Here is a 12,285-nt window from a genome sequence, read left to right as displayed (position 1 = left end):
TGGTGAAGTCATACTGTGAACATAGTTTTATTTCCAAAACATGTACTACACATGTGGAAAGGTCTTCTTTAGTAAATCCCTGAAAACTCTATGAGATTTTTAACACATCATTATTTACAAATTATTTGCAAGTCTTCATAGCAACTTCCATTTCTGTGTAAAATATCAATTGTAGATCGTTTCTTCTCTTCCTCATTTACTTGCTGGTAATTTTGTCTTTAATTGTATTTCCATAATTCAGGGCATACATTTTATATACCTAATAATACCATAGACACCTTGAGGATATGATGAGTCCCATGACTTGTTAATGTAACATATTTTAATACCAAGTAATGATATTTTCAAAAACAGTAAAACTTAATGAAAAGATTGACATTGTTTTTGTTTTTGTAATCTTCAATATCTGGCTAAGACAACTTGTATTAAGTTTCTCCTATCTGTTTCTGCATTCAATCTGTTGTTGTATATTGTGATTAAAGTGTATGAAGAAAATCCAGCTTCAATAGGTATGTATGTAGTTGGAAAAGGGAGGAATATTTTGATAGCCTTTTACAGTCATTGTGATTATTCTTTGTTACTACTCCAAAACTCAACAAGCAACAGTTTCTTAAAGGATAATTGCAATGTGGAATCTGAAATTATATCAATGAACTTTCCCTGCTCTTCATACCACACTAATAAGTTAAAACCAGTTAGTCTATTTTGTACTTAAAAAAACCCAAAAACAAACAAACCCAGTTTCTTCTATTAATAACATCATTTGTTAGTATGGTACATTTATTGCAAATAATGAAGCAGTATTGATACACTATTACTACCTAATACCATATTTTATTAAAATTTCCTTAGTTTTTACGTAATGTCCGTTTTTCTATTCCAGGATCCCACTGTGAATGCTACATTACATTTAGCTGTAATGTTTTTCATAGGCTCCTCTTGGCTAAGCAGTTTCTCAGACTTTTCATATTTTTATGACCTTGATAGTTTTGAGGAATTTTGTAGAATGATTCTCATTTGGGATATATTCATGTTTCTCTCATAATTTGCCAGGTTTCTCTACTGTAAACTCATTCCCCCTACCCTTCCCCATACTGTACTCTTTGGAAGGGACTCACTTTGCACAGCCCACACTTAAGGAGTGAGGCACTTAACCTCCAGAGGGTGGAGTGTTTTAATTTTTATAAGCCGAATTCCACTGTAATCCAGGACAACTCTATTTGAGAAAAGCGAGTGAATCAACTGGAAACACAAAGACTCTCCTTATTCTGTGAATAGTCATAGCTGTCAGAAAAGTGTTGAATAAGTAGTGTAAATTTAGATTTTCACTTTGGAGTGAGGGTGCTCACAGTTTTCCCTCAGAACAACAGTTCTGCTCAGTTCTTGTGCATGTAGTTCTTTTTGGTTTTATTGCGAGGGGGTGGGGGGATGACATCCTTCTACGTTATTTTTTATTTTTAAAAATGATCATAGAAATAAAACAAAGTATTCATTTAAATTGATCTGCAACTCAGATTTTTGACTTATTGTATCATGGACATGTTTCAAGTCAGAGAATGAAATGGAAGAGTATGGCTCTGAGACAATAGGTAAAGGACATGTTTTTCTTGTTTGTTTTGTATTTTTTTTTTTTTTGCGGTACGCGGGCCTCTCACTGTTGTGGCGTCTCCCGTTGCGGAGCACAGGCTCCGGACGCGCAGGCTCAGCAGCCATGGCTCACGGGCCTAGCCGCTCTGCGGCATGTGGGATCTTCCTGGACCAGGGTACGAACCCGTGTTCCCTGCATCGGCAGGCGGACTCTCAACCACTGCGCCACCAGGGAAGCCCAAGACATGGTTTTTGACAGAAGGAAGGCTAACTTCTCCATACCCTGAAATTTAGTATAGTCTCTGGTCCAATTCTGAACTTTGTTTCCCTTTGTATATTTCTATCGATATTTTGCAACCCATACTATCTTCTATTAATTCTTATAGACTTATGTGTCTTTTCCTTTTTTGGTTTAATGATTGGCAGTATAAATTTTTTCACTATTTATGGAAGATTTTTATGCTTATTCTTACCTATTTATGCTTCAAGATTAAATTTAAAATTTGATTTATTTTAAGAAAATCAGACTCCTAATTGGGATTAAATTAATTTCAGAAATTTATGTGGGGGTAGTTTGCATTTTCCCTCTCTTTTCCGGCCATCAGGTAGAAAGAATTAAATTTATGTTACTACTCAGTTTCCAGCATATTGTTATCAATCCATGCCTTGCCTTTTCTTTTTTGATTTCATGGTAGTTTTTTTCTTCTTTTCTTCCTTATTGCTACTTCCATTCCTTTCTTCTTATAGGTACCCATCCTAATGTGTTTGAACTATGACCTCAAATACATGTGTATACTTGTACATTTCTTGTGACATTGTAGGTGTATGTGGTTTTTTAATTCAATTTATCTAAACTGAAAAAAAATTCACATATTTCTCCCACCCCCCACTCCCCACCTTTGGCAACCACCAATCTAATCTGTTCTCTGTATCTGTCAGGTTGGTTATACCCACACACACACACACACACACACACACACACACACACATATTTAGATTTCACATATATGAGATCGGACTTTCTCTGTCTGACTTATTTCATTTAGCATAATGTCCTCGAGGTCCATCCATGTTGTTGCAAATGGCAAGATTTCATTCTTTTTTATGGCTGGATAATATTACATTGTATATATATGTGTGTGTATATATGTATATATATGTGTATATATATATGTGTATTTATATCTATATTTTTATATATATATATATCACAATTTCTGTATCCATAAACAGCACTTAGGTTGTTTCCATATCTTGGCTATTGTAAAGAACACTGCACATTGTTGTATATATCATTTTTTTTAATTGAGGTATAGTTGATGTATAATATTATATGTTTCAGGTGTATAACATAGTGATTCACAATTTTTAAAGATTATACTCCATTTATAGTTATAAAATATTGGCTATATTCTCTGTGCTGTACAATATATCTTCGTAGCTTATTTATTTTATACATAGGACTTTGTACTTCTTAATCTCCTACCCTTATCTTGCCCCTCCCTCCTTCTCTCTCCCCAGTGGTAAGCACTAGTTTGCTCTCTCTATATGTTAGTTTGTTTCTTTTCTGTTATATTCACTAGTTAGTTGTAATTTTTAGATTCCACGTATAAGTGATATCATACAGTATTTGTCTTTCTCTGTCTGACTTATTTCATTAAGCATAATACCTTCCAAGTCCATCCATATTGTTGCAAATGGCAACATTTCATTCTTTTTTTATGACTGAGTAGTATTCCATTGTGTGTGTGTGTGTATATGTATATATATACACACACATATATGTATATATATATATAAATACATGGTATATATGTGTATAAATATAAATATACCTCATTTTCTTTAACCATTCATCTGGTGATGGACATTTAGCTTGTTTCCATACCTTGGCTATTGTAAATATAGTTTTTGAATTAGTTGACTTTGGATAAATACCAGGAAGTGGAATTGCTGGATTATAAGGTAGTTCTATTTTTAATTTTTTGAGGAGCCTATTTAGATCTTCTGCCCTTTTTAATCAGATTGTTTGGGTTTTTTTTTTTTTTTTTTGCTATTGTATAAATTATTTATATATTTGGATATTAGCCCCTTATCAGATATATGATTTGCAAATATTTTCTCCCATTCAGTAGGTTGCCTTTTCATTCTGGTGATGATTTCCTTCACTGTGCAGAAACTTTTTAGTTTGATGCAGTCCCACTTGTTTATTTTTGCTTTTGGTGTCAGATTCAAAAAGTCATTGTCAAGACCTATGTCAAGGAGCTTACTGCCTATATTTTCTACTAGGAGTTTTATGGATTCATGTCTTACATTCAAGCCTTTAATCCATATTGAGTTAATTTCTGTGTATAATTTCAGTTTCATTCTTTAGCATGTGGGTGTCCAATTTTCCTGACATCATTTATTGAAGAGACTGTCCTTTCCCCCATTGTATATTTTTGACTCCTTTGTCATAAATTAACTGACCATATATGTGTGGGTTTATTTCTGGGCTCTCCATTCAGTTTCATTGATTTATGTGTCTTTTTTAATGCTAATATCACTGTTTTAATTACTATAGCTTTGTAATATAGTTTGAAATCAGGGAATGTGATACCTCCATCTTTGTTCTTCTTTCTCAAGATTGCTTTGGTTATATGGGGTCTTTTATGGTTTCATACAGATTTTAGGATTTTTGTTTTATTTCTGTGAAAAATGCCATTGGAATTTTGATAGAGATTGCATTGAATCTGTGTATTGCTTTGGGTAGTATGGACATTTTTAACAGCATTAATTCTCTGAATTCATAAACATGGAATATATTTCCATTTATCTGTCTTCTTTAATTTCTTTTGTTAATGTCTTGCAGTTTTCAATGTATAGGTCTTTCACCTCTTGTTTAAATACATTCCTAGGTATTTTGTTCTTTTTGATGCAACTGTAAATGGAGTTGTTTTCTTACATTGATCTTTTCTATTTTCTCCTTAGTCTCAATTTTGTTTATTTCTGCTCTAATATTTGTTATTTCCTTCCTTCTACTAAATTTGGGTTTTGTTTGTTCTTTTTTTAGTTCTTTGAGGTATAAAGTTAGGTTGTTTGAGACTTTTCTTGTTTCTTGAGATAGGCATTTAACACTATGAACTTCCCTCTTAGAGCTGCTATTGCTGTATCCCATAAATTTTGTTATGTTATATTTCCATTTTCATCTGTCTCAAGGTACGTTTTTATTTCTCTTTAGATTTCTTCTTTGATCTGTTGGTTGTTCAGTAGTATGTTGTTTAATCTCCACATAATTTGTGAATTTTCCAGTTTTCTTTGTGTAATTAATTTCTAGTGTCATACCACTGTGGTTATAAAAGTTGATTATATATAATTTCACTCCTCTTAAATTTATTAAGACTTGTTTTGTGACCTAACATATGATGTATTTTGGAAAATGTTCCATGTGCACTTGAGGAGACTGTGTATTGTGTTGCTTTTGGATGGAATGTTTTGTAAATATCTGATGAGCACCATCTTTGCACTCTTCCTTTGCCATGCTCCAGTATCTACTGTTACACATCTGATTTTTGTGGCTGCCACCTAAGGGATGCCTCTTGATATCCTGGCTCTGGAGACCAGGGGATCTTGCATTCCTGGTCCCATGGAACTGTAATAATTGGTATCACCCAGAAAAGAGCTCTTACCCCTGGCTGGTGCTCCAAATTCTGTGACTTCTGCCAGGAGACACCTCTACCTTGCCTGGCTCTGCTGGCCAGTGGGGCTTATGTTCATGGATCCCACAGGACTATAACCAAAGGAGAAAGAGTTAGTAAACAGCTACCACCCCCACTGCATCACAAGAGACAACAGACCCAGGAGCTTGGTTTTTCTATGAAGGAGGCATATTAGCTAATTATCATGACTGTGGCCTGAGGGACAGGCTTCTAATTAAATACACATCTTGGGGTTTACTAATCATTTCCAGAGATCTTGGAAGGTGTGCATTATATTTGCACTCACCCTCTGCCACACGCCAGAGCACCAGTGTCTCCTGCAGAGGAGATTTACATGTGTCTGGGGGCTTGGTTTTTATATCCAGTATCCCGGTTTTTGTGGCTGCTGCTCAGGGAATGTCCCTTGATCACCTGGCTCTGGTGGCTGGGGGTTGGGGAGGGCTTGCATTCTTGGGTTCCACAGGACTATGGCAATATGAAAGATGGTTATTTGCAGGCTACCACCCTAGGGCACTACACAAATAGTAGACTGGGGCACATTCGCCAGTCTTTCTGTGAAGGAGGCCACTTTGCTTGTCCTGGAGCCTTGGCCTGAGGGGTAGCTCTTCCAGAGCTGCTCTCAAGGAATATAGACTATATATGTCATCTGGGCACTCTCCCTCTGTCTTGCTCCAGCTCACTGGTATCACCCAGAAAAGAGCTTATATACTTGTCTGGAGCCATGATCTCTGACTGCAACCCAGGAGATACTTGCATATTATCTGGTGCTGGTGGCCAGTGGGGCTTATGCTTGTGGTGCCACAGAACTGTATATATTTGCATACTTTTAAAAGCTGATGCGTAAAGGTTTAGCTTCTAGTCAGCCTGAATCTAGGTGCTGAGATCCTCCTCTTTGGGACAGTAACAGGTCTTGGCACATCCTCAGCTATTGGGAGCTATTTAAATATAATAGCCTGCTTGGACAAGTACAAAGGTTTGAGAGAAACCGAGAGCTAAGGCAGGGTTGGAAGACAAGTTTTATCTCCTACATGAAGCCATTCCTTCAAGACTAGGAGAGGTTGTTGTTTCATCTACTGTATAGAAACCAACTCAGAGAGTCAAGCAAGAAACAGAGGCATATTTTCCTAATGAAAGAACAACACACAGTCTCAGAAAGAAATCCTTAATGAAATAGAGTTAAGTAATTGATAAAAGTTAAAAGTAATGGTCATTAAGACGTTCACCAAACTGGGGAGAAGAATGGTTAAACACAATGAGAACTTTAACAGAGCGATGGAAAATATAAGAAAGTACAACACAGAAGTCACAGAACTGAAGAATACAATAACTGAACTGAAAAATACACTACTGTAGAAGGGTTCAACAGCAGACTAGATGAAACAGAAGAAAGGACCAGTCAACTTGAATACAAGCCAGTGGAACTCACCTAATCAGAAGAGCACAAAGATAAAGTAATGAAGAAAAGTGAAGATAGGTTAAGATAGTTATGGGACAACATCAAATGAACTAACATTCACATCAGAGGGCTCTAGAGGAGAGAGAGAGAGAGAGAGAGAGAGAGAGAGAGAGAGAGAGAGAGAGAGGCAGAGATCTTATTTGAAGAAATAATGTCTAAAAACTTCCCTAACCTGAGGAAGGAAACAGACACCAAGATCCAGGAATCCCAGAGAGTTCCAAATAAGATGAACCCAAACAGACCCACACTAAGACATGTTATAATTAAAATGTCAAAAGTTAAAGGCCAGGAGAGAATATTAAAAGCAGCAAAACAAATTCTTATATACAAAGGAACCCACGTAGAGCTATCAGCAGATTTTCAGCAGAAACTTTGCAGGCCAGAAGAAAGTAGCACAATATATTCAAAATGCTGAAAGAAAAAAAAAATGCCAACCAAGAATATACTCCTTGGCAAAGTTATCATTCAGAAATAAAGGAGAGATAAAAATGTTTCCAGACAGGCAAAAGCTAGAGTTCATCACCACTAAATTAGCTTTACAAGAAATGTTAAAGGGACTTCTTTAAGCTGAAAAGAAGGGGCACTAGTTAGTTAAAGGAACATATAAGAAGAATAAATCTTACTGGAAAGGTAAATATATAGTAAAGGTAGTGGATTAATCATTTATAAAGGTAGTATGACAGTTAAAAGACAAAATTAGTAAAAAATAATTATGATTACAATAATTAGTTAAGGGATACACAAGATTAAAAAATGTAAAATGTGACATCAGAAACATAAGAGAGAGAATAATAATATTGAGCTTAACAGTGGGATCAAACTTAAGTTGTTATTGACTTAGGCTGTTATATATAATAATCATTATACGTAAGCCTCATGATAACCACAAAGCAAAAACCTATATTAAAGTCACAAAAGATAAAGAGAAAAGAATATAAGCATACCAGTAAAGAAAGCCATCAAATCACAAAGAAAGAGAGCAAGAGAAGAAAAAAGAAATGGAGAGGAACTACAAAAATAGCCAGAAAACAACAAAATGGCAATAAGCACATACCTATCAACAATTACTTTAAATGTACATGGACTAAATTCTACAATCAATCAACATATGAATGGATTAAAAAAAAATCTATGTGCTGCCTACAAGGGACTCACTTTAGATGTAAGGACACTCACAGACTGAAATAAAGAGATTAAAAAGATATTCCATGCAGATAGAAGCTGAAAGAAAGCTGGAGTGGCTATACTTTTTTCAGACAAAATAGACTTTAAAAGAAAGACTGTAATAAGAGACAAAGAAGGGCATTACATACTGACAAAGGCATTAATCCAACAAGAAGATTTAACATTTGTAAATATTCATGCACTCAACATAGGAGCACCTAAATATATAAGGCAAATATTAACAGACTAAAGGGAGAAATAAACAGCAATACAATAATAGTAGGGGACTCTAATACCACACTTGCATCAATGGATAGATCATCAGACAGAAAATCAATAAGGAAACTTTAGCCTTAAATAACATATTAATTCAGATGGACTTAGATATTTGTACTTCGAATGGATCTTTTACTCATGTCTTATTTTGTAGCATCATGCATTGGTCATTTGGAAAATGTTGCTTTACTGAGTTATACAGAGTTTCTAAATGTTGATACATTTTATAATACAGTATCAACATATCACATTCATTAATATCATGCCAGTCTTATCCAAAAAGCCTTTAAGTATTGGGAAGCTGTGGAGCTCACAGTGGCAGATACGAATTTCCAAAATTCTAATTTTTGCTCGATAGCTCAAATTTTATTGTCAGCAACAAACACTGTCAGTAGTTTTCCTTGAAGTGACAAGCTCACTTTGTTCATTTTTGACAAAATGTCTGCCAGATACCCAAGTCTGAATAAGCATGGTTTGTCAGTCATTCTTTCAAGCAAAAGTGGCATTCTATGAAAAAAAAACAGCTAGTTTAGCTCTCAACTCAAATATCTTCACAGATGCATGTTGTACTTCACTATGCAGCAAAAAGAGCTTTATGTATACTTACCATTTTGTCACACTGAAAAGAAGCATATTCAGGACTTCCCTGGTGGCACAGTGGTTAAGAATCTGCCTGCCAATGCAGGGGACACAGGTTCAAGCCCTGGTCGGGGAAGATCCCACACACCGAAGAACAGCTAAGCCCATGCACCACAACTACTGAGCCTGTGCTCTAGAGGCAGCAAGCTACAACTACTGAGCCCACGTGCCACAACTACTGAAGCCCGTGTGCCTAGAGCCCGTGCTCCACAACAAGAGAAGCCACCGCAATGAGAAGCCTGTGCATCACAACAAAGAGTATCCCCTGCTCGCCGCAACTAGAGAAAGCCCGAGCGCAGCAACGAAGACCCAATGCAGCCATAAATAAAGAAAGAAAAGAAGCATATTCAAAGGTTGAGATCTAATAAAATGATTTTTACTACTTCATCAAAGACATTCTTAAGTGACACTGACTTTTTTTTCCTGCAAGTGCATGGTAAAGAAAAATACGACTACTAGCAATTTGGTGCCATTGCTTCTATTTGGACTAAGGCACTGGCGCTTATGCCCACCATTGCTTTTGTACCATCAGTTCAAAGGTCAGCAATGTAAAAAAGGCAGAAGATGCCTTAGTATTTTTATGAAAATAGCTTTGACCCCATGAGCCTCTTGAAGTGAACCCCACAGACTTTTAAAATTGCTGTCTAGGGAGATATATGAAGAAAATAAGAAGGCCTTTGTCACTCATGTCCCCAAAATTCAGTGCCTGATATATCTGTCACCATTGTATGGATATGATAATCTTCTGAGGTTATATATATAGCTGCTATAGGCATCATAGAATGGAGAAGCTAAGAAGGAAGTAACCATAATACACAAATATGGGGGATTCTAATTTTATCAGAGAGAAAACTGTAAATGACTGTACAGGTATACCTCTGAGACAATTGCAGATTTGGTTTCAGACCACTGCAATAAAGTGAATACGATAAAGCAAGTCACATGCATTTTTTGGTTTCCCAGTACTTATGAAAGTTATATTTATATCATACTATAGTCCATTAAGTATGCAATCGCATCATGTCTATACCTTAATTTAAATATACTTTACTGCTAAAAAATGCTAACCATTCTGAGCCTTTAGCAAGTCATAATCTTTTTGCAATGGCAACATCAAAGATCATTGATCACAGATCACCATAACAAATATAAAAATAATGAAAACGTTTGAAATATTGTGAGAATTACCAAAATGTGACATAGAGACACAGAGTGAGCAAATGCTGTTGGACAGAGTGGTGCCAACAGACACTCGATGCAGGGTTGCCACAAACCTTTAATTTATAAAAACAAACAAACTAACAAAACAAAAAAACCCCACAATTATCTGTGAAGCGCAATAAAGTGAAGCGCAGTTAAAGGAGTTATGCGTGTAGTAATCTAAATAGCTTAGAGATTCAGGGTCACAAGTACGGTGATTTTGTAGGTGACTTTTCTAGAAGGTAGTGGGAAATGATAATCTTTCACTTTTGTAGATTGATGGAGATGGTGGAGGGAGAAACTGCTTTTTCGGGGAAATATGGGAAGGATCAACTAGCAATGGAGCTGAGGCCAGCACAGGTCCTGCCATTCCTGAATACTCAACAAGTTATCAGTTAATGAAATGTTGGGCATAACTTCATTTTGATGAAAAAGGAGGAGAGCACATCTCAGCTGACATGACAGTGTTAAGAATGTGGCTTGTTCAGATATCTGTGATTTGGGGGTATCAGTGTGTTTTGCTCTTACGGTCATGTTGCTGCGTCTATAAGAAACATAACCTTTGCTCAGGAAATGGTGAGTTAAAGGAAAGTGAAAGACATCCATACATTCTGGATGTCTGAGGAGTCCATTAATACAAATAGTAATACCAATCTCTACCAGTCGTAAAGGCCTTTTCTTATTAACAAACGTGGTTGAGAAGATATTAATCAATAACCACAGCCTGCTTCAGTTAACTGCTTTAGTTCTCCTCAGTTTTATGGGGAAAAAAACCCCACCAAAACCCATCTTCCAGGGTCTGAAGTAAAAGTAGAAGTGGATGTAAACAAAATTAAAGAGTCAGGTTTTCAGGCTGTCTCTGTAATAAGCTTTTCGCTGAAATGAAATGTAATTAGCAGCCACGATAATGTAGTTTGCTTCATTTAGCTCTTCAGTGGGTTTATAAACAAATTCTGCCGGTTAACTTGTAAAGCAGATGCATCCACTACACTCTGGCAAAGCACGTTAGAGAGGACCGTCTCAAGCAGGTGCAAGGACAACAGGATGATCCATTTATCTATTCACCAGTCGGGAATGCTGGCAGCAATGAACATGCACCATTTTTAAATGCTCCTCTATAAAGAAGGTTAAGAAATATTTCATCTGAGGGATTAAGAAAGAAAAGCTGGGGAGCAGCACTCAAATTCTCAAAGTAAACATTAATGCTTACTTTGTAATGTGCCCATGGAGACAGACGTAAGTGTTATTTGGGGTCCAAGCATACATTCAATAACTGAATGCTGGTTACTCTTACCAAAATATTAGCAGTGAGTATGAAGTGGAATCAAAGACTTTTAAAGCATTTCTGTATTTTTATATTTTACTCATACCACCTTTACTATGCAAAAAAAAAAAAAGTTTATTTGAAAAAGCGAGTAAAAACAAAATTTTGGGCTCATCCTAGAAAAGATTTCTTAAATACTAATGACTTATCCTTTAAAATATGCTTTAGTCTGGGAGAATAAAATCCTTTCACATTTGGACGGTCACATGGAAGCCACTGAAAACAAATTAGTTTTGCCTTAAAATTCTATTTTTGATTAAAATGATATGATCAGCATACTTAGTTAACATGAGAAGAAATTCCAACTTTCCTAAATTAGAAATTTGTATCATGTAAAACAATTCAGGGAGTCAGCACATTGGAGGCGGAGTGTACTCACAGCTATTTTGTAGGGAAAAAAATCAAGAAGCATTGAGACTGAAGATTTTACCCCCCGTAAACCAGAAGACCAGTTAGAAGATGCAGCTGGCTTAGAAGAAAAACTCTTTCATCTTCATTTTGTAAAATTCTTTCAAAATTTATATCAAATTTTAACTCCTCCAACATAACCTCCACAAACTCTCATTCTCACTTCTTCTCCTGGCTCTTTTATCTGCACTACTCCTATGACCCTCAACCTGACTCCCCAGTGCTGTTTATGGGTAGTCCAACAGGGTGGAGCAGAGACCACGATTGATCTCTTTCGACATTCTTAGTGGCTAGCACCATGCTCTGTGGTAGGGAACTCATATATATAGTGATGATGAGAGACATGGAAATTATTATTATTATTTTTTTTTTTTTTTTTGCGGTACGGGGGCCTCTCACTGTTGTGGCCTCTCCCGTTGCGGAGCACAGGCTCTGGACGTGCAGGCTCAGCGGCCATGGCTCACGGGCCCAGCCGCTCCGCGGCATGTGGAATCTTCCCGGACCAGGGCACGAACCCGTGTCCCCTGCATCGG

The sequence above is a fragment of the Lagenorhynchus albirostris genome, chromosome 8 (assembly GCF_949774975.1).
Source record: "Lagenorhynchus albirostris chromosome 8, mLagAlb1.1, whole genome shotgun sequence".
NCBI classification, from domain to species: domain Eukaryota; kingdom Metazoa; phylum Chordata; class Mammalia; order Artiodactyla; family Delphinidae; genus Lagenorhynchus; species Lagenorhynchus albirostris.
The sequence above is the reverse complement of the archived record's forward strand: the minus strand, read 5'-3'. Positions refer to the sequence as shown.